This window comes from Malania oleifera, chromosome 2, assembly GCF_029873635.1.
Source record: "Malania oleifera isolate guangnan ecotype guangnan chromosome 2, ASM2987363v1, whole genome shotgun sequence".
In the NCBI taxonomy this organism is placed as follows: domain Eukaryota; kingdom Viridiplantae; phylum Streptophyta; class Magnoliopsida; order Santalales; family Ximeniaceae; genus Malania; species Malania oleifera.
In genome coordinates this window covers 100,678,795-100,699,767 of record NC_080418.1, presented here as the reverse complement: position 1 = coordinate 100,699,767, position 20,973 = coordinate 100,678,795, and positions in this window count along the sequence as shown.

The window sequence follows — 20,973 nt, the reverse complement described above, 5'->3', positions numbered from 1 at the left end:
ATGGAAACCGAAGAGCAAAGCTTCAAGACCTGCATATTTTTTCAGTTGTAATGTTTATAGGTTTCAATTGTACATGCATATCATTTGATTTGACTTGAAGCTCTACACTGACCATAGATTAACCTTAGGATCTCCAATCTTTCATGAAAAACCTTTTATTTAAAATGTTTAACTTACACAAAAGGTTTGAAATGATTTTGAAATCAAGTCACTAGCCAAAACTCATACTAGTGCATAAGATATTAAAATGAGTTTTAAAGGCACTTTCATATACTAGATATCTTATGATCTTCTAGAAAATATTTAGGACAAGATTTTATCACCATTTGACTCAATATAACTCTTGGGAACTTGTCCTAGCATGGGTTAGCTCATTTAAGGCTTGTTTAGTAATGAAAAATAGGGGATTCCTCAACTAATGCAGTGCATTCGTCGACTAATGAATCCAATAGCCTTATTCAGAAACTGCCCAGGTGAATTGTCGACGAATGGGCATGACTCGTCGATGAATGGTATTTGATTCATTGAGGAATTTTTCCAGTAGTGAAATATGATTTTTGGCCCAAATGACTCGTCGACGAATGAGGGTGATTCGTCGACGACTCAGAATGACTAGTCGACAAATGGGTATGACTCATCAACAATTTGCAATAAGACCTAAATGCCAACGGCTAGTTTTCAAAATAAACATATATTTTAATTCTCCAACGGCCATAGAACGGCTATATTTGGGTTTTTCCTATATATATACCAAGCTAAAACACTTGGTGAATGTTGGAAAAACATATTGAGAGCATATTTACATATTCTTTGATTCTTATTCATATTTAAAACGCATTTTAAAGATCAAATTCAAATTTCTCCTACTCTCTCTTTGAAAACTCTTTTGGAGAAAATCTTTTGGGTTATTCAAGCAAGGTTTGAGCATATATTCACACACTCATATATATTGCTTGAAAGTCTTCTTGCATTTAATATTTCAAAGGTCAATCTTGAAGAAATCATTTTTCAAACTCTCATTTTCTTGCAAAAAAAATTTTGAGAGGATTACCCATACTCTACTGAGCTTCATATTTAGAATCATTTGAGAGTGCATTTAGAATTACTTTTCATTGTACAAATTAGCTCTTGAAGGAGTATTCATTGTATGCAAAATTATTTTTCAAATCATTTGTATTTGCAGTTTGGGTTGTGAACCGTGCCAAGTGAGGGTATATCACTTTGAGAGGTATCTCCACCTAGAAAGAGGAATAACAGTTGTGAACTGTGCCAAGTGAGGGTATATCACTTGAAAAGGTATCTCCGCCTAGAAGGAGGGATTATGGTTGTGATCTGTACCGAGTTAGGCGATATTGCTCGGAGAGGTGGCTCCACCTATAAGGAGTGATGTAAGGGGTGGCTCTGCTCGGTTTGAAGTAATGTTATAGTGGAAATCCTTGGGTGTTTTGCTCAAGGTGAGGATAACCAAACCTCATTAAAATCGCCGCATTTGCTTTCTATTTCCTTATACTCTTTACATTTTCGCACGTGTATGATTGCTTATATATTATTGTGATTGTTTTACATACACGCCTTTAATTTTTTTTGGGATATGATTTGTGAATCGGTTAAATAATTATCTACAAAAGTTTTTAAATATCCAATTCAACCCCCCCCTCTTGGGATTACACAAATCCTCACACCAAGGATTGGTTCCGTAGATCTGATATAATCGTTGCACATTCTATTTGTCGCAGGAGATATGAGCCACCTTTGAATAGCCTTAGAATCATCTTTTCCTGAGGTTTGACTCCAGTTTTCCCTAGACTTCATTTTAGGCATGTTTTGGGAGAAAATGGTTCGGTTAAATCTGCTAAACCAAGAGAAGGAAGCAAGATTTGGAGGTTTAATGAAGATTTAATGGCTAAATTTAAGTAGGAGAACTCCAAAGAGTGAAAAACAAAGCTTTAGGGGAGAGGAGAATAGTGTTCAGGTGCTTGAGGTTGCGAAAATTTAAGGTTTTCACAAACATTAAGTATATATATATATATATATGCACGGTTCAGGAGCCTGACCTGAAGCGTTCAATCGTCTGAACTTCCTAGGTTTTAAAAATTCACAAGTCAGTAGTTATTCAGTCAACTGAGGATGATAGTTCAGTCACCTGAATTACCTGGACTTTAAAATAGTACAAGTCAGTAGTTGTTCAGTCAACTAAGAGTGAAGGGTCAGTCGCTTGATGTTTTGAAACTTTTAAATATATTGAACTTTTAACCCAAACACTTAGCATAATGACTTACTTCCTCTCAAATCACTTCTCTACTATGGAATAAGCCTAATTCTCGTCGTATTAAGATGAAATGGTCCTTTTGAAGAGGTTTTGTGAAAATATCCACCCATTGTTCATCTGTATTTACAAATTCAAGAATGATATCCTTCTTTTGTACGTGATCTCTAAGGAAATGATGTCTTATGTCAATATTCTTAGTCCTTGAATGAGATATAGGATTTTTGGATATTTTTATGGCACTGGTGTTATCACACTTAATGGGCACAGCTGCATATTCCAAATTAAAATCCTTAAGTTATTGTTTCATATACAATGCTTGTGCACAACAACTACCTACTGCTACGTACTCAGCCTTAGCAATATATAATGCCATGAAATTCTGTTTGTTGGAAAACCAAGATACTAGAAATCGTCCTAAGAAGTGGCAAGTACCACTTGTACTCTTACGGGCTATTTTACACCTAACATAATCCGCATTCGAGTGGTTGATCATTTCAAATGATGTATCTTTAGGATACCATAAACCTAAGTCTATAGTACCTATCAAATACCTTAAAATTATTTTTACAGCTATTTGATGTGACTCTTTAAGTGCTGCTTGAAATCTAGCACACATGCAAATACTGAACATAATGTTAGGTCTACTGGCTGTCAAGTAGAGTAAACTGCCAATCATGCCTCGGTAGTATTTAACATCTACCAATTTTCCTTACTCATCGTTATCAAAACTAATAAAACTGCTCATCGGGGTTCCCAATGGCTTGCCACCTTCTATATGAAATTTCTTGAGCAAGTACTTTATGTATTTTGATTGATTTATGAATGTTTCATTTTTGGCTTGTTTAATTTGAAGACCAGGAAAATATGTCAATTCGCCTATCATGCTCATTTCAAACTCATCCTGCATGCATGGAGCAAATTCTTTGCATAAGTCCTCTTCGATAACACCGAATATAATATCATCAACATAGATTTGCATGATAATCATATCATCGGTCTTGGATTTTTTTAACAAGGTACTATCCATTTTACCTCTCATGAAGTTGTTTTCTAACAAGAAGTCATTCAACCTTTTATACCAAGCTCTAGGAGCTTGTCTTAATCCTTCATCTGACTTAGCATCAAATTTTCATAGGACCCTTTTATCATTTAAGACAAAACACTTACATCCAAATACATGGAAGTATGAGATGTTTGGTCTATTTCCTTTCCAAAGTTCATAGGGGGTTTTATCTAGACTATCCCTAATGGACACTCTATTCATCACGTAACAAGCGGTGTTCACCGCTTCAACCCAAAAGTATTTAGGCAAGTTATACTCAATTAGCATAGTCCTAGCCATTTCCTGAAGTGATCCATTCTTCCTTTCAACAACTCCATTTTGTTGAGGTGTATATGGTGCTGAAAAGTTGTAAGAAATTCCATTTTCGTCATAAAAGTTTTCAACATCTCTATTTTTTAACTCTCCACCTCTATCACTTCTAATGTGTAAAACACTATAGCCTTTTTCATTTTGAAGTTTCTTACACAGGTTGGTTAGCATTTTACACACTTCATCCTCAGAGGATAAGAATAACACCCAGGTAAACCTGGAGTAGTCATCAACTATGATGAACGCATATTGCTTTCCTTCTATGCTTTGTGTTTTAGTAGGACCAAATAAGTCTAAGTGAATTAGTTCTATTGGCCTTCCAGTGGAGATTAGTTGTTTCTTCTTGAAACTTGTCTTAGTTTACTTCCCAAGTTGGCAATCATCATAGACTTTGTCTTTTACGAACTTTGTATTGGGTAAACCATTAACTAAGTTCTTTCTAGCTAACTCGATTAATAAATCCATGCTAGCGTGTCCTAGTCTCCTATGCCATAGCCAACTAGATTCATTTAAGGTCGTGAAGCATTTAACCTCTTGAGATACCAGGTTTTCAAAATTTATGCAGTATATGTTCTCAACCCAGTTTGCAATAAATAATATTTCATGTTTTTTGATATGTTCAACTATGCATTTGTCCTTTTTAAATGTTATGTCAAAACCTTTATCACTTAGTTGACTAAAGCTAAGTATATTATGCTTTAACCCTTCAAACAACAATACATTATCAACAATCAAGGAGGGTTCCTTACTGACTTTACCGATGCCGATAATTCCACCTTTAGTATTATCTTCGAAAGTGACATGTCCACCTTCCATTAGGGTCAACGATGTGAACTTGGACTTTTCTCCAGTCATGTGCCTTGAGCATCCACTATCCAAGTACCACTTGTCTTTTGATAGGGTGGACCTAAAACATACCTACAAAAAGGATTTAAAATGTTACTTTAAGTACCCCAAATCTTCTTAGGTCCTTTTAGGTTTGTTTTAGTTTTATTTTTGACTCTCCACACCTTTTTGGTTTTAACATTTTTCCTTTTAAATGGACATTCAAATTTTATGTGTCTCTTCTCCTTACACAAGAAACATGTGGTGTGTTCATATGTGTTAGTTGAGGAGGTGCTAGCATAGTATTTAGAAGTTTTACAAAATACCCCATGTAGAGGTTCTTTTTCTTCTTATTTTCAACTCCATTGAATTGTATGACTTCCTTGTCTAAAGACATTTTTTGCAATCCAACTAGTTTATCAACGTTTTCCTTTCCTCTTGTGAAATTGTAAGTGATTTTAGATTGGTCCTTTATTTTACTTTCAAGACTAGTTATTTCTGAATCTTTTATATCTTTACAATTTGCTTGTAACTTTACTAGTTCTTTGGCCATCTTGTTGATTTTACTTTCAAGTTCAGCAATAAACAAATCCTTCTCTTTTTAAGTTGATTGAGATGACTCTAGTTTGTTCATTAGCATTTCATTTTGTCCGTTTAATGTGATGTTTCTTTTGGACACCTTAATAAACCTTTTATGTAGTGAAAACAACTCTGTTTGTATTTCAGTATAGGATGGCATGCTTTCATACGAATCATTACAGGATTCATCACTAGAATCTATAAGTGAATTTGAGTAAGAGTTTACCTCATCATCTTTTGCCATGAAGCATAGGTTGGCTACTTCTTGATCACTTGAGTCGCTTTCCGAGCTGCTTGAGCTGGAGTCGTCCCAAGTAGTGGCTTTCACAGCTTTCTTCTTTTTCTTCTTAGCTTCTTTCTTGAGCTGTGGACTATCAAGTTTTATATGGCCTACCTTTTTACAATTATAACAAGTTGGGGGTTCAGCCTTTGTTGAATTTTTGAGTCTGAACCCTGTTTTGATGCTGACAAAGCAAATGTTTCTTATGTGTGTATTTAGCATGTTAATAGGTCCATTAATTTAACACACACATAAGGAAACAGTTATGAAAGCTTGCAGGAATAAAAGACTATACGATCAAGCGCATTCCATGAAGTCAGAAAAGCAAAAAGACGAAGAAGATGTTTATTTTATGTAATTGCATTTAATTTTTTATATCTCTGGTCTGTAATAATGCATGCATTTGCATGATATGGATTATATGCTCAGATGGACGTAGTTTGACCATAGGGAACCAAATGACCTTAGGGCTCCCTTTGGTCGACAGACGCTAGATTTTTTCAGTGTCCTAAAGAAGACCTAGAATGACCCTAGGACACTCACACGCGCACATATACATGGTCATATGAATTGAGTGATTGCATAAGTAAAAATAACCAAAATGCACTTAAGTTGCATGTTCGGTCGATCGTACTGCTCAAGTACAAATTCCCTCGGTCGACCGAACCAGGATCGGTTCAACAGTTTGACCACTGCTCGGTCAACCAAATTTATCCAGTTCATTCTCACCCGGTCGACTGAACTTCCTAGGAATCAACTGTTTGACCTTACAGTCGACCGTGCCCAGATTGCATGCCAACGCCTTAGTCGATCAAGTTCCCACGTGTGGAACTCAACGGTCTAGTCGACCGAACTAGATAGTTCAAAAGGTTCCCAGTCGACCGAACCACGCTAAAATTGAAAATCGCCCTAAAACCTCCATGTCCGGTCGACTGAACTTGTAGGTCAATTAATACCTGGTCGACCGAACTTAAAGCAACTCGGCCAACCGAACTTCCTTCGGTCGACCGATGCTCTCAGGTTGGAATTTTTTAAAAGCTTTAAAATGTCATTAAAATTTAATTAATTTTTTCAAAATACCGAGCATGCCCCCAACGGTCAAAATTTTCAAAAAATCTATTAATACCCCCTCATTACTCCAAATTAGCAACTTTGATTAACTCTAAATTTCTCTCTAATCCTTTGTTAATCAAAGTTCCCCCAAGCCACTTTTATTGCAAAAATTCCTTCTTTGGGGCAAAATTTTTCAAATTAAACTCTCCAACTCTCTTTCCATCCATTCATTTCAAAATCATTTTGTAAAGAGAATATATTTATTTTGGGCATTTATTTTCGTATTCACATGCTATACTCTCAGATACTAGTTATTTTTTAAAATCATTTTTGAGAATATAGTTTGGTTTTCCCCCGAATTATTTCTTTGATAAATATCTTTTGGGAGAAAATTATTTGCACAAATACTTCCTTGAACATAAACTCCAGATTCTCCAAACACTCTTACTTGCAAAAATCTTTGTTGGAGAATATATTTCTCACATTCATATATATTATTTGTGCAAAAAGTATAGAAAGAGCAAAACCCTAGGTTCTGCTATATTGTTATTGAAATATCTTTTTGGAGAAAACTTTTTATTAGGGTTTAAAATATAGCTAAGCACCCTTATTAGGGTTTAAAATATAGCTAAGCACCCTTACTCTACTGAGTATCATTGCATATCATATTAGAGTACATTTAGCTTAAACGAGTACATCTCAACTTGTATTTTTAGAAGCATTTTTATGTACTAAAATGGTTTTAATGTATGGTTGTGTTTATCTCATTAATTGAACTAGGGAGTCTCAACCTCGTAAATGAGACCGGTTCAGTTCAACCCGAAATTGAACTGGGGAATCTCAGCCCCATAAGTGAGATCGGTTCAATTCATTCCGAAAATTAAACTAGGGTTTTCCTCACCCTGTAAGGAGATGATGTAAAAGGCTTTCGTTCCACCCGATTAAGTGAGCAGGTATAGTGGAATCCTCGGGGGGTATGCCCAAGGCGGGGACGTAGGCAGTATTGGCCGAACCTCATTAACAAATCTGTGTGTCATTCTCTCTCTATCTTATTTAAATTCCTGCACTTAAATTTCAACATTTGTATGTTTGTTCATGTTTTGTTATAACTGAAATTAGGATAGTTGTCCCAAGAGGGGGGTGAATTTTTTATTTTAATATTTTGACCTCTTCTGAAAACTTACTTGTTTTAATACAACAACAAGAAAAATAAATCAATCAACTAATAACCACAACCAAAAACCGTCACCACAAGATACTGAAATTTAAACACAAAAACCAATTAACCAAAGTATTCAAACAATCATGCAAGTTTATTAAGCCTTTCATTAGCTGTCATGTAGATGTTTGCAACCTACTTTAGATGAAATCTTTGTTTGTGCTTCTCTTGATTAAGATTTCCACAAATTATCCAACGTACTCCCTTTTGGGTTTCCGCAAACGGTTAATCAAAACGTACTTTCTAAATATCAAGAGTCTTCCTTTGATTTTAATTTCAAGCCATGCAACTTGCACTTTAGAATACACAAAAATATATTGTGCATAAAAACAATGAATAAGGAAGAAAGAGAGACACAAATATTTTACGAGGTTCGACTTCAACACAGCCTATGTCCTCGCCCTTGGCAAATTACCGAAGGGTTCCACTATTGCAATTCCTTTACCGGGCGGAACAACACCAATTACAACACTCCTTTATTAAGGCTAGAGCCCGCCTTCTCCAAACGATCTACTCTCGCTTGGTAAATGATCCAAAAACTTAGAATCGTCCAAAATCTGCAAGAGAAACAATAAAAGGATTGTGTACAAAGAATGCTCACACAAAGAGCAAGTTAGTACAATTCAAATCTATGTACTTCAAAACATAATATCAAGAATGAAAAAAACTTTTGAGGCTTAAGAATAGATTTCACCAAACTCCTTTTTCTCAAGATGAGAAATCAGCAAGTATGACTCAGGGTTTGATGATCAATGATCTTAGAACACCAGCACTTTTAGTTTGCAAAAGATGAGCAAGTTGAGACTTTGAGAGCAAGAGAGCTTATGGCAGATTTTTCAATACTTGGTTGTATTTTGATTGGGAAAACCATGTATTTATAGGAATTCAAACGAGTTTCCTTGTTGCTCAAGTTTACTTGGAGTATTTCCCAAGTTTTTAGAAAGATTGGAGCCCAAGCAACTTATATTTAAAAAATTAAATTTTAAAAAATTATGCCCGTTAACAGTGTTCAGATGGCTGAACACTCGAGTTCAGTCATCTAAAATTCTTGAGCCTGTTGAAAAAATGAACCAAATACAGGGTTAGACGACCAAGGATAGGGTTCAGATGATCGAAGAGTCGAGTTCAGACGACCGAGGTCAAGGTTCCTAGCAAGTACCTAAGTATCCTCTTAACGGTTGTTAGATGTGATTCCTTAGGTGCTAATTGAAACCTACCACACATACATACACTAAACATAATATCGGATCTACTAGCAGTTAGATATAGTAAACTACCAATTATTCCTCTATAGTGTTTTATGTCTACTTGTTTTCCTTTTTCATCTCTATCAAGGCTTGTTGATGTACTCATAGGGGTTACTATGGGTTTACTTTGTTCCATATCAAACTTTTTAAGCATATCTTTAATGTATTTAGTTTGATTTATAAATGTCCCATTTTTAGCTTGTTTAATTTGTAATCCTAGAAAATAATTTAACTCCCTCATCATACTCATTTCAAATTCTTTTTGCTTACATGTGGCAAAGTCTTTACATAGTTCTTCATTTGTAGCTCCAAATATATATCATCCACATATATTTGAACAATTAGCATTTCTTTGTTTTTGGTTTTGATAAATAAAGTGTTATCTACCATTCCTCTTGAAAATTCATTTTTGAGCAAAAATTTACTTAGCCTCTCATACCAAGCTCTAGGAGCTTGTTTCAAACCATACAAAGCTTTTGTTAACTTAAATACATGATTTGGATTTTTTGAATTTTCAAAACTTGGAGGCTGTTTAACATACACTTCTTCATTTATATATCCATTTAAGAATGCACTTTTTACATCCATTTGTTATAATTTAAAATCCTTATGGACTGCATAAGTTAGGAGCATCCTAATTGCTTCCATTCTAGCTACGGGAGCAAAGGTTTCATCATAATCAATACCTTCTTCTTGATTATAACCTTGTGCTACTAGCCTACCTTTATTTCTTATAACTACCCCATTTTCATCCTTTTTATTTCTAAACACCCATTTAGTTCCTATGATTGATTTATCTTTGGGTTTAGGTATAAGTTCCCACACTTGAATCCTTTCAAATTGATTTAGTTCCTCCTGCATTGCTTTAACCCAAGACTCATCTTTTAAGGCTTCTTCAATGTTCTTGGGTTCATCTTAAGATATAAAAAAAAAAAAAGCATAATGGTTGCAAATGTTTTTCAATGAGGCTCTAGTGGTTATTCCTTTTGATGTTTCACCAAGAATTTGTTCTTTTGGGTGACTTTTAGCATATTTCCATTCTTTATTTAGTTCTGGATTTTCTATGATGTTTTCATTTGAAGCTTCATTATTGTTTTCTTATTTTAGTTCAAGATCTTCTTCTTTTTGTGGGATATCTTATTTTTCATCAATCTTAACTTTATTGTCATAATTATTTGATTCATCAAACGTTATGTGTATTGATTCAATAATAGTAAGAGTTCTTCTATTATAAACCCTATAAGCTTTGCTATTTGTAGAGTAGCCTAAGAAGATACCTTCATCAGATTTTGCATCAAACTTTCCTAAATCATCTTTAGTGTTAAGGATAAAACATTTGCATTTGAATACATAAAAGTAGGAGATATTAGGTTTTCTACCTTTCCATAGTTCATATGGTGTTTTGTCTATACTTGATATTATAGATACCCTATTTAAAATATAACAAGTTGTATTCACAGCTTCTGCCCAAAAGTATTTAGGTAGGTTATTTTCGTTAATCATTGTTCTTTCCATTTCTTGTAGGGTTCTATTTTTTCTTTCTACAACTCCATTTTGTTGTGGAGTCCTAGGTGCTGAAAAATTATGATTTATTCCATGTTCATTACAGAATTTATCAACCTCTTTGTTTTTAAACTCCCTACCTTGATCACTTCTAAAGCTTGTTACATTATAGCCCTTTTCATTTTGTAATTTCTTGCATAAGGTGATTAGCATGTCACAAGTTTCATCTTTGTTTGCTAAGAATAATACCCAAGTAAATCTTGAATAGTCATCTGCTATTACAAAAGCATATTGTTTACCTCTTAGGCTTAAGGTTCTAGTTGGACCAAATAAGTCTAGGTGTAATAATTATACGGGTCTTTTAGTAGATATGTATTTTTTTATTTTTAAAACTTGTTTTGACTTGCTTTCCTTTTTGGCATGCATCACACATCTTGTCTTTTATGAACTTGGTGTTTGGTAATCCTTTTACAAGATTTTTCTTTGATAATTTGGATAATAGATCCATGCTAGCATGTCCTAGTTTCCTATGTCATAGCCAACTTATTTCATTTATTGCTGCCAAACAAGTTACGTTCTAATTAACTAAGTTCTCAAGATTTATACAGTAAACATTATTTATCCTATGAGCTATAAATAAGGTTTCATTGTTCTTAGGATTTTGGATAACAGATTTTTCTTTCTTATAGGTTATTTCAAACCCTTTGTCACTTAATTGGCTAATGCTTAAAAGGTTGTGTTTTAATCCTTCTACTAATAGCACATTATCAATAGTAAGAGAAGGTTATTTACCTATTTTTCCAATGTCAATAATTTTACCTTTAGCATTGTTGCCGAAGGTGATGTATCCCTCATCCTTTTCTCTTAGTGTGGTAAACTTGGTCTTATCACCGGTCATGTGTCTTGAACACCCGTTGTCCAAGTACCACTTATCCATTGACGGTGTTGTCCTAAAGCATACCTACAATAAAGGATTCATTGTGTTAGTCTTTGGAACCCAAATTCTCTTAATTTTCATTGAATTGCTTTTAGTTCCATTATTGACTCTCCATTCTCCTTGAATTTTAACATATTTTCTTTTTAATGGGCAATTGAACATTACATGACCTTTAGTCTTGCACATATAGCAAGTGGTGTGTTCATGTTTGTTGTTTGAGGAGGTGCTAGCATAGTGTTTGGCTTCCTTGACGAAGTATCCCATGTATACTTTTTTATTCTTTTTATTTGTTTTACCATTATAACCTATCCCTTCTTTATTTCCATGTAGCCTTTGTTGTCCAATCATCTTTTCAAAATTTGCTTTACCTTTGGTAAAGTTATATATAATTTTCTCCTTATCCTCTACTGATTTCTTAAGTTCATTTACTTTTAAATCCTTTTTATTCAAATCATCTTCATGAGTTTTTCCTAACTCTTGAGTTACTTTAATTACTTCCTCTTCTAATTTCTTAATACAAGAGTCTTTTTTTCTTTTTCAATGGTTCTGAATGATTCAAGTTGTTTCAATAGTTCTTTATTTTGATCTTTCAAGGTTATATTTCTCTCGAAAATTTTTATGAATCTTTTATATAGAGAAAACAACTCAACTTGTAATTCCTTGTAAGAGGGCATACTATCACATGACTCATCACAAGACTCATTGTATGATTTTGTTGAAGAGTAGTAGGAATTTACCTCTTCGTCATTCACCATGAAGCATACATTTGCCATCTCTTGTCCACTTGATTCGTTTTCCATCTCGCTGGAGCTTGAGTCATCCCAAGTGGCCTTCATAGCTTCCTTCTTTTTCTTATGGTCTTTCTTGAGCAACGGATAGTCCGGTTTGATATGCCCTGATTTCTTGCAGTGATAGCATATTGGAGGTTCATTCTTACTTTTCTTTTCTTTTCTACTTTTCTCTCCTTTTTTAGGTTTCTTTTTATTGAACTTTCTAGGAAATCTTTTATTCCTTCTATAGAACTTACCTAGTCTTTTAGTGATGAATGCTAGTTCATCTTGATCTAAGTCACTTGTTTCACTTTCCTCTTCACTTGAGCTGTGGCTAGACACTTTTAGTGCAATGGATCTTTTATGCTTTGGTTCAGGATTTCTTTCTTTTAAATCCATTTCATAGGTAAGAATTGAACCTATGAGTTCATCTAATGAGGTGGTTTTAAGGTTTCTACCTTCTGTGATAACTGTAACCTTTGGTTCCCACATGGAGAGAAGGCCTCTTAGAATTTTTCTAATCATTTCGTACGTAGTATAAGTTTTTCCTAAGGCACTTAAGGAATTTATTGTGTGGGTAAATCTGGTATACATACTTGATATTGTTTCATCTGAATTCATCTTAAATGCTTCATATTCGCTTGTTAACATGTCTATCCTATTGTCTCTAATATCAACTGTTCCTTCATATGTTACTTCTAGTTTGTCCCAAATCTCCTTAGTCGTTTTGCAGGCCATGACCTTGTTAAATTCGTTAGCATCTAAAGCACAATATAAAGCATTTATAGCACTTGAATTAATTTGAAGCATTTTATAATCGGAATCGTTCATATCCTTTTTCTCTTTTGGAATATGTTTTCCATCAACTATCTTAGTGGGTATAAGGTTTCCACCCATAACTACTTCCTATGCTTTCCAATCCATGTGTTAGAGATATATTTGCATTCTCTTTTTCCAAAAGGTATAGTTGTGTCCACAAAAGATTGGTGGACAAGTTGAAGATTGACCTTCACCGAAGGGTGCTACTCATATATTTTCCATTTGATCTTTTTATAGTTTCTTGTTAGGAATTACTATAACCTAGCTCTGATACCAATTGAAATTAGGATAGCTGTCCCAAGAGGGGGGGTGAATTGGTTTATTTTAATATTTTGACCTTTTTTGAAAACTTACTTGTTTTAATACAACAACGAGAAAAATAAATCAATCAACTAATAACTACAGCCAAAAACCCACGCCACAAGATACTGAAATTTAATCACACAAACCAATTAACCAAAGTATTCAAACAATCATGCAAGTTTGTTAAGCCTTTTATTAGCTTCCGTGTAGATGTTTGCAACCTACTTTGGATGAAATCTTTGTTTGTGCTTCTCTTGATTAAGATTTCTACAAATTAAACAACGTACTCCCTTTTGGGTTTTCACAAACGGTTAATCAAAACGTACTTTCTAAATATCAAGAGTCTTCCTTTGATTTTAATTTCAAGCCCTGCAACCTGCACTTTAGAATACACAAAAATATATTGTGCAGAAAAATAATGAATAAGGAAGAAAGAGAGACACAAAGATTTTACGAGGTTCAGTTTCAACATAGCCTATGTCCTCGCCCTTGGCAAATTACCGAAAGGTTCCACTATTGCAATTCCTTTACCGGGCGGAACAACACCAAGTACAGCACTCCTTTGTTAAGACTAGAGCCCGCCTTCTCCAAACGATCTACTCTCGCTTGGTAAATGATCCAAAAACTTAGAATCGTCCAAAATCTGCAAGAGAAACAATAAAAGGATTGTGTACAAAGAATGCTCACACAAAGAGCAACTTAGTACAATTCAAATCTATGTACTTCAAAAAGTAAATATCAAGAATGAAATAAACTTTTGAGGCTTAAGAAAAGATTTCACCAAACTCCCTTTTCTCCAGGTGAGAAATCAGCAAGTATGACTCAAGGATTGATGATCAATGATCTCAGAACACCAGCACTTTCGGTTTGCAAAAGATGAGCAAGTTGAGACTTTGAGAGCAAGAGAGCTTATGGCAGATTTGTCAATACTTGGTTGTATTTTTATTTGGAAAACCATGTATTTATAGGAATTTAAACGAGTTTCCTTGTTGCTTAAGTTTACTTGGAGTATTTCCCAAGTTTTTAGAAAGATTGGAGCCCGAGCAACTAATATTTAAAAAATAAAATTTTTAAAAATTCTACCCGTTAACAGTGTTCAGATGGCTGAACACTCGAGTTCAGTCATCTAAAGTTCCTGAGCCTATTGAAAAAATGAACTAAATATAGGGTCAAACGACCAACGATAGGGTTCAGATGACCAAAGAGTCAAGTTCAGACGACCGAGGTCAAGGTTTGGTCATCTGAAGTGCTTCTGCCAGTTTCTGTTTCTCACCGAAAAATCTTCAGACGGCTGAGCTTATTCTTCAGATGTCTGAAGTAATTCTTCAGATGTCTGAACCGAACTTGGAGTTCAGTCATACATATTGCTTTCGGAATGTTAACTTTCAATAATAAATAATGGTTTACTCTCTTTCATTTATTCTTTATAAAACTTATTCTGGGGTTTTTAAATAGGTCTCTAAGTCCATATAATTCCCTTAAAAAGCTTATATTTCAATAGATATTTAGACTTTGAAGTACTTACATTGGTTTTCCTAAAACCTTATATGCTAAGCTTGAGATCATCCACTTTTTTTTTGCTTTGAAATCCCTTGGATTGTTTGCTTGAGCTAGTTTCAGCTTCCCATGCTTTGATCAGTATTGTGCTGTTTTAAGCTTCTTTTTGGATCACTTGTTAGTTTATCTAACTTGATGGTCCACAAAGATCCTTATTTTCCTAAAACACCAAAACTCAAACATTCCAAGTTATATTGTCCTTTGTTTGTTATCACCAAAACTGATTGAAAAGCCTAGTTAGGCCAACAACAACCATCTTGTATGCACACAAAACTAATTTAAATAAGATATGCAACACACGTGTATGTATGCACACACTGATAACTTAATCATTGTACGTACACGTTTTCAATATTGAATGGGATATGAACTGTGGTGAATCGGCTTAATTTAAATTAGCAAAAAATATTTTAAAACCTAATTCACCCCCCCCCCCCTTTTGGGATCACACCAATTCCAACAGCCTTTGTTTCTTTCTTACTTGATTCACCTTTGTCCAGTTTTGATCCTTTAAATTTTCTAGAAAATATTTTATTCTTTTTAAAAAATCTACCTATTCGTCTAGTAAATAATGCTAGGTCATCATCATCTTCTTCATCACTCGATCTTTCTTTGGAAGCTTTAAGTGCTATTGATTTCTTATGTTTGCTAGCTTTGGTTGATCTTTCATTTATAGTCATCTTATACGTGAGAAGTGACCCGATGAGTTCATCTAGGATAGTGTTCTTCAAGTTCCTGACTTCAATTATGGCAGTGACCTTGGGTTCGCAAATAGGTGGAAGTCCTCTAAGGATTTTCCTAATCATTTCATACGTTGAATAGTTCTTCCCAAGTGCATTCAGGGAGTTTATTATGTGAGTGAACCTAGTGTACATACTAAATATAGACTCCTTTAGGTTCATCCTAAAGGCATCATACTCACTGGTGAGTATGTCGATTCTTCTATTGCTAACATCTACTGTTCCCTCATAGGTTACTTCTAATTTGTCCCAAATTTCCTTTGCAGACTAAGATTCCATTATTCTGTTAAACTCATTTGTGTCTAACGTACAATGTAAGGCATTCATTGCACTAGAGTTTATTTGCAATAGTTTCATATCAGTCTCAGTCAGTTCGTATTCTTCTTTAGGAACTTCCTTGTTCTCTATAGTCTTAGAAGGAATGTAGTTCCCTTGGATTACTACAATCCATACTTTCCAATCCATGGTTTGCAAAAATATTCTCATTCGTTATTTCCAAAAGGAGTAATTCACACCGCAGAAAATAGGGAGTCTAGATGACGATTGTCCTTCACTGAATGGGGATACACCTACGTTTGCTATTAAGATCTTTGTGTAACTACCTATTAGGATTTGCTACAACCTAGGCTCTAATACCAATTGAAAGTAACAGTATAGTCCCAAGACGGGGGTGAATTGGGTATTTTAAAAATGATTACATGGAATATTGGTTTAGTTTAAACATTTTGTTGGCCTAAAATGGCTTTTCAATCTTGTTTTGATGATAACAAAAAAAAAAAAAAAAAAGGATGATTTAATATGTGTGTTTAAGTGACGATGTTTCAGGTTTACTTTATAAACCATGTTCAAACTAAAGAAATGCAAATGAAAAGTTCAAAGCTTACTTGGGACTCTAAAGCTACATATTCAAAGACATCCAAAGAAGCTCAAGCAATACCAAAAAGATCAGAGAATGTGGAAACTTAAAAGCTGACTCAAAGCTCAAGTCAAAGAGGACACAAAGCAAATATATCATGGAAGACTTTAAGACTAGAATTTTAGGCTTTAAGAACATTGATGTAAGTACTTCATGTTTAAAAAATCTTATGGAAATATGTTGAAAGCTCTTTAGGGGTAATTATGCACTTAGAGACCTTATTTCAAACCCTGAAAAATATTTTATAAGTAATCAAAGCAAGAGAATAAAGAATTTTTGAAAACCAAAACTAAAAAATTGGAATGTGGTATGCCCAGACGACTAAGGTGTACATCCAGAAGACTGAAGAGTTTCCTCAAATGACTGAAGTTTAACTTCAATCTACAAAAGAATTTCTTCAGAAGACTGAAGAATAAGTTCAATCTGCTGAAGATTCTCCTGAAGGAATACAGAAAAGGCAGTGCACCCTCAGAAGACTGAACCCTCAGTTCACTCGTCTAACTTTGTGTCCAGACTAAAATTTTCAGTGTTTTAAGGTACTTCTGAAAACTGAACCCGACACTTCAGCCTACTGAACACTGTTAACTTCTAGTTTTTTAAAATGTTTTAAAATCCAAATAAAGGTTTCTTGTGCCCCAAAATTTATGAAAACTTAGGAGATACACCAGGTAATCTTGGGCAACACGAAATTACTTTTGAAAGCCTATAAATACATGGTTTTAGCAAATTAAACATACTGAAAAATTGAAAAATCCGTTCATAAGTTGAAAACCATCTTGGCCTCCAAAAGCTCTCTCTTGGTCTCACTCTTTGCAAACTGTTTTACTGAGAATTCTTTGATCTCTATACTTTTGAGTTGCTAATTCTCATCTAAAAAAGAACTCGGTGATAAATTCTCTTGAGCTTCAATCTTATTTCAATTTTATATTTGAATATTGAAGTATATAGTGTTTGAAATTGTGCTAATTTGCTCTTTGTGAGAGTGTTATTTTATGCAGAGATTACTTCTTGTTTCCTTGTAGTGATTGACGATTTTAGGTTGTTGGATCGTTGGACCGAGCGTGGGGTATCGCTTGGAGAGGCATTTCTCTAGCCTATTGAAGGAGTGACTAAGAGTGGGGTATTGCTTGTATCAGTTTGTTCTGCCCGGAAAGGAACGGTATGGTGGAATCCTTAGGTGGTATTGGCCTAAGGCAAGGACGTAGGGTGGAGATAAGCCAAACCTCGTAAAAAACGTGGTGTCACTCTCTTTCCTTACTCTCTTTACTTTTTAGCATATTTAAATTGTGTGGTGTATGCAAAGTGCAGGTTGCTGAATGTTGAAAACTGAGATTAAGAAGAACTCTTAAACTTAAGAAAGTACGTTTTGATTAAACTTTTTCGAAAACCCACAAGGAAGTACATTGTTTAATCGTTTGCAGAAATCTTAGTTAAGAGAGTGCAAACAATTTTCATTCAATACAAGGCTTGAAACAATCATATACACAGGGTTACAACAAAGCTAAAAATTGCTAAAGAGTTGCATACTATATCTTGGTTTGGTATTTTATTCATTGATTACTTTGGTTGTTTGATTGTTTGAGTTTTGTTTATTTGTGTTGAAGTGTTGATTTGTGGATTAAATAATTAACTAAGCTTTTTCTATGTGTTTAATAAATCAACAAGTGATTAAATATTCTTGAAAAGAATTAAAAGAAATTTTTAATAACCCAATTCACCCCCCCCCCCCCTCTTGGGACAACTCCTTAACTTTCACCTTTCAACAAAATCAATCACAACACAATCAACTAAGTAGCAAATAGTACTATAGCAATAAACAATCCTAGGTATATATGAATTTTAAAAATAGAATCTGAATTTTACCTTCAGCAAGTTCAACAATCAATCCTGAATTCTAACAATGAACATGTATATTCTTGAAACAAGATTCAATGATATTAATCAAATAAGTATCCTTTTTATACTTTAACAATCAAACAACTTGAAATACCTTTACCTCAGCCAATCAAAACTCAATTCAGAGTTTCAAAACTTGTCTGAATTTTAGCTGGAAGCTTAATGCATACAAACCATAAACAACAATAACAAACCAATTTAATTGCTCAAAGTAAACTCAATCAAATCTCAGCATTCAACAAGATTTTCCCAACAACTTTAAAACATACACAGCAATTTGCAAGTGCAGAAATTAAAGAGAGTTAGGGAAAGAAGATTGAACACACTATTTTTTACAAGGTTCGACTTACCGCCTACATCCTTGCCCCAAGCAACTTGTTGTGAGGATTTTCCTTTACCCACTCCGTTCAATAGGTGGAGCAGCATCTCTCCATTGGAAGGTAGAGACCCCTCTCTAACAAGAATACCCTCTCACTAGGCAACAACTCTAACCCCAAGTTGTCCGATTGCAAAACTAGCAAATCAATTCATTCGTACAATTTGAATACTCTCACAGTAGAGCAGATTTTGTACAATAACAAACACTATGCACTCTTAATCAACAAATTGCAATTGAAGCTCAATAAGAAATCAAAGGGTTTGTGATTTATAGTATGAGAATTTCAGAAGAGAAATCAAAAGAACAAATTAGGGCTCAAGAATTTCGCACAACAACTTTTTGAAAAGAATTTAAAGTATAATCGTGAGTATGTGTGTGAATTCGATTGTATTAAGTTGCCCGAATGCAAAGATAATAACCCTTTTATAGTTTAGGAAGAAATCTTACTATTTTCACCAAGTTTGGAAACCATATCTTTCAATTTTGGAAAGAAATCAGCGTTGTTCAAAAGTTTAAACAGACTTCAGTCGCCTGAACCATACGTTCAGTAGCCTGAACTATTTAAAATAAGTGCTTTAGAATAGGCAATATTAGTTCATTCGCCTAACCTCGAGAGTTCAATCGCCTAACCTTGTTCTAATTTCCTTTTACATTGCAAGTAGCACTTTAGTTGCCTAAGCAATAAGCCCCAGTCGCCTAAACACTATGTAACTCAGTGTCTTTCACATTTTGATTCCAAAACTTGTTTGTATTTACTTTTAAAAGCATTTTGGACTTTATAAAAATATTTTCCATGTTCTTAAGCAAGTCTCTAAGTCCAGTAATAATTCCTAAGAGCTTCAATCACAAATTTGAAGATTAAAAATACTTACATGAGATTCTAAGAAAAAATTAAATACATTTAAATCCTGAGTCTTCATGTAGTATAGTTTTAACATCTTCCAAGCTTGATCAATATTTCAGTGAGCTTGTATTCTTCATAACTTGTAACTTTAAAGTGAGCTTTAGTCAATCTTCATCAGGCTTGACCATTGTGGTTGTGAAAAATATAATCCCTAAAAACTATCTTGAAAGTACAATTAGTATCATTAATTTGTTATCATCAAAACGAGATTAAACCTTATTAAGCCAACAGTATTGTCATCCCTTTTAACGAAAATATTTTAATGCTTACTAATGAAAGCATCTAAGTAAACTTACAATCCATTAGCTAAAATGTTGTGATGCACTTGTAAAGGATGTTATAGCACGCAGGATGACAATTAATAGGGTAAAACAGGATTCTTCACTCTAGGAACAAGAATGAGGAGGGTTGGATTAACTAGTTTCAACAGTTAAGAAACTGCAGAGAAGCAAGGAAGTGTTTGTAGAAGTTTGAATTAAATCCATCAGGGGTTGGGGCTTCGTTGTCCATAAGTGAGAAGATGGCCTTCTTGATATATGAGACAAGAGCTCCCAAGCATATTGTGGGGGATTACTTCATTGCTTTGCTTTGGGATGAAGGGGGGATTTACAGTAGCTAATCGAGAGGTGACCGCATTTGTGATTGAGCTACCTTGGATTTAGCTTTCCTCATATTGTCTCATCGGTTGGCACACGAGATTGTTATTTAATAGAACAAAAATAAAAAATAAAAAATAAAAGACACTAATCTTTCCTTAGGCTTGGCGAAAACAAGGACATTCCTAATGTTTCAATATTTCTAAGGACTAAAGATTCTACAAACTTTCTCTAAAATTTATCGAAAATATACATATTTGACGGTCTTTTTTAAGGAATATAAGTATTCCAAAAATCAAATACCCAAAAAAGTCTGAGATTTTTAAAATCTTATAAAAAAATTCATAAAATTTTTAAAACCTTAAAGGGAATCGATATCCTTTTACTAAACATCAAGGGAAATCAAGGCATTTTACCTTAAAAGTACCAATATATATTTTTAATTATTACATTATTAATTTATTACCGTTATTCTTATTATTATATGCTAAAATGCGGACCAAGAGTATGTCTAATATTATTATTATTACTGGTATTCGAATAATCCTATTAAAATAACATAGAATATTCTTGAAATGCCATCCAAAGTGACTCAAGAGCATTAAATTTAGAATAATCTGTACCAAACACAGCCTGAATATAAACAAGTATTTGAGACCCAAAATTTTCTTGCGTCTTACAAACAAATGGCTTCGGGGAGAGTTCAATTACAATCTGAAGAAATATGCATAGGTACACAAGAAAACTATTTAAAAGAAACAAAGAGAACAAACGCCTACAGCAAGTACAAGCAATTTCACAACAGAAAA